Source organism: Octopus sinensis, linkage group LG8 (assembly GCF_006345805.1).
Source record: "Octopus sinensis linkage group LG8, ASM634580v1, whole genome shotgun sequence".
Classification (NCBI taxonomy): domain Eukaryota; kingdom Metazoa; phylum Mollusca; class Cephalopoda; order Octopoda; family Octopodidae; genus Octopus; species Octopus sinensis.
Window position 1 is genome coordinate 7348887 of NC_043004.1, and position 3913 is coordinate 7352799.

Below are 3913 nucleotides of genomic sequence, written 5' to 3' on the forward strand. Positions count from 1 at the left end.
ATCTTAATGATCGTGCTTATTAGCTCTGTACACTCCTGCATGTATTTGGCTAGCGCTGCACACTGCAGCAAAATGATAGATATTTCTATTTCATCATCGAGTCACGAAATTAATTAACGTAATCGCAACTCGTTTAACGATGTCAGGTATTCTGCAGCTCCAGTCCTTGTAACAATATTAGCTGCACATTTGATGCTGGAAAGAGACATAAATAAATGAAGATGAATAGATAATGACGGGTTCAACGGATGCGACAACTATTTTAATAGCACGGCAATTTATCCGCTCGCAATGTATTCATATCATTATTATTCATTTATTCAAAAATTGCCACCCGTTTCGTTAAGCATTTTGAAACCATCGGAAAATAAAAATCAACTGCAATTAATTTTTATCTTCTAAGAACAAATGTGTTGCCATACTGAAATATTTACGGCACGTACTGAACTCTGATTATCTATTCACCTTCATCATACATACATACATACATACATACATACATACATACATACATACATGCATACATACATACATACATGCATGCATGCATACATACATACATACATACATACATACATACATACATACATACATACATACATGCATACATACATACATGCATACATACGTACATGCATACATACATACATACATACATGCATACATGCATACATACATACATACATACATACATACATACATACATACATACATGCATACATGCATACATACATACCTACATACATACATACATACATACCTACATACATACATACATGCATACATACATGCATACATACATACATACATACATGCATGCATACATACATACATACATACATGCATACATACATACATACATACATACATACATACATACATACATACATACATACATACATACATACATGTGTATGTGAGCGCACGCGCATTCATTAAATGTTTTTTTTTACTTTTCGCTTGTACATTTACAATACATTTTTTTTACTTATTAAATAACTGAACGCAACGCAACCTCGTTTTTATTAGCAGTAAGTTGTGCATTTATGTATATGCATACATATAGATAGGCAGAGAGACAGACAGGCAGATAGATAGATAACTTTCTTTCTTGGCCACACAGGGCTGGACACAGAGGGGACAAATACAAATGTAGAGCTTTTCTTTTCGAAGATGGAAAAGGCAACAGAAAAAAAGGAAACAAATGTAAAATTCCGATCAAAAGGGATCGAGAAAAAAAGCGATCAAAAGGGACGTGTATCACAGAAAGAAAAATTTCTTTTCAAAGTAACAAACAAGATTAGGTTCATCCGTTGAAAGAAAGCATACAGAAAAGACCACGGACTCTTCCGGAGAAGCCCCGCGGTGCCACCTCCGTCCATTCTCGGCAGACACGGAGAAAAATAAATGTCGAAATGTCTGCCGAACATGTGCTGGAGGGGCCGAAGGGCTGTGGAGTCTGGCCTCACTGATGGCTATGATATGCAGATTTTGTGACTTGATGTTGTTTAACAAGTAGCCTTGTTTCCAAGGCGACCCCAAGCCACGTACATTTATACTGGCTATTTTGGATATGTCCCTATCGAAAGTTGTGTTTTACACACGAAAGGAAGACGAAGGAGAAAGAGAGAAAGAGTAACTTGCTCTCCGAAAGTTCTTTGTTCTTCACCTCACAGTCTTCTCCCAGAAGGTTTTGTACAGTTTTTTAGAGAGGTATTTTTTTGAAATCTCCCAACTGCATCCGAGTAGGGAAATTTCAGTGTGCTGTGTGTGTTCTGTGTTATGTGTATGATTTTAATGTGTTGTGGTGGTGCCGTGCGTGGGTAATTCTTTGTTTTGGTATCATTTTCGGTTATGTTGGTGTTTGACCTTATGTATTCCATCAGGTCTGGATTGCTGGTGTTTATGGCTGTCAACATAGTTGGGGTGTTTGGTGTTAGTGTGTTTATGTTGATGCTTATGTTTTCTGAGGGTGTTTTGGTTTCCAGAGAGTTAAACATCCCTGCTTTTTTTTGTCTGCTTCCCTATTCTTTTTCCCCACTTTTTCTCCTCCCTCCTGTGGCCACTTGCCAATCCTCTGTGTCGTCTTCATCTGACGACATGTCGGAGGAATCAGAGGGTGGGAGGGGAAGGGTATTGAGATCTATTTCTGAGTGTCTTGACTTTGTTGTTGGTAGTGTTGGTGCTGTTTGGTGACAGTTGGGATGTGGTATTTGGGTTTTTGGAGGTGGGGTATGAGTCTTTTTGTTTTTCTCTTCCTCCTTTGAAGTTGTTGTTGCTGTTGGTGGTTGTGGTGATGATGGTGTTGCTTCTGTTCTTAGTGGCGCTGGTGGTGGTGTTGTTTGGTTGGGCTGACTTGCTAGTTGCTGATGTTCTTTCATTTGCTTGTAGAGCTGCTTAATTAGTTGTGCATATGGCGATGCGGATAGCAGTGCTGGATTTTTGCTCGGCTTTTGGTTTTCTTGTGGTTGTTGTTGTTTTTCGTGATCTTGTTGTTGTCGTTGCTGCTGCTGTTGCTGTTGTTGTTTTAATGCTAGTGGGCAATTAATTTTCAAGCGTGCTACCACAAACGCAGCAACGTGGCTTTCTGCCTTCGACGGCCACATGTAAACTCGAATCCTCTGTCAATTGGATTCGATGTGGAATTTTTTCGAAATTCATTGGATCGATTTGAGCAAAGATTTCGACTCCTTGGCCAATCCAGTTTTGCTGGTCCAGGACAGCGATTTCCAAGATATGGATTTCGTCCTCGATGACATAGCAAATGGCAGACACAAGCCATTTTATTTCTATTTCAGGGAGCACATTTTTTATTGTTATTTTTGTGACCCTACGACCAAGGTATGTAGGGATCATCAGTAAATTTTCAAATCGAAAGGACTTTGTGGAGAGCTCCTTGGCTCTTTCTTCACTGTCGAATCTCACTTCGATCATGACAAATCTGTTTCCTCTCGTCTTTAAAGGCCTATTTGGGCCTTAAAAATTTTCTACATTTTCTTGAATGGCCCTTTCATATAGCTTTGTTTTTAGGTTGACTATCTTGTGATGTTTTGTGGTGTCTGTAGTTGTATGCTGAGGTCGTCTTTTTTAATCAGAGCTCAACTATCAAACTAATTTATGAGCACATAACAAGTGATGGCCGATAAAATAAGGTCACTTGGGTAAGGAATGACCATGCTACTTTTCTCTTTTAACAATGCTTGTTGTTCTTGTTCTTGTTTCAACCATGGCTGTCTCTGCGAAGTTATTTGTGTTGTTGTTTACTTTCTAAAACAGTAAGAGGAGAGATTTGCTCGCACATCACTCTCTACCCACATTTTATTCCATCCACATCTTTACTATAAGGGGTCCTAACAAAATCCGATAATAGTTATAGATGCAAATCTATCTAATTACTTGTCTCCTTCTAAAACCAATCATAACATGGCGATCGGTCGACTTACAACATCGTTCTTCGTCTTGAGTTTACTTGCTAGAGTGTGTTTGTTAACTTGACAACAAGGTCAAGGTGAGCTCTGACTGGGGTCCGGAACTCTCGTGTAAGAAAGATTTCGCGTCCGGAAATAGAACTGACAACCTCACGGTCGTAAGTTCGGCGCTCTAACCACTGAGCCATGCGCCTTCACTGTAACTATCGATACATAACAAATATAGCAGATAGATCTATAAATGCTTCTATATTCTCCTTCGCAAGTATTTCAGGGAGCTGACAATTAACAACCATCTTGTGTATCAAATCTGTCCCCAAATAAATTGCATATTTTCGAAGGGGTTAGAGCTAAGCGATACAAGTTGGAGTATTATTTGAATCCTGTCAATCAAGTTAAAATGGTTGTTTTTTCCTCATTATCTCCAATTCTTGTCTTTGACATCTTGAAAGTCTTGTGGCTACAATTAACCGCTTGGTTCGTTT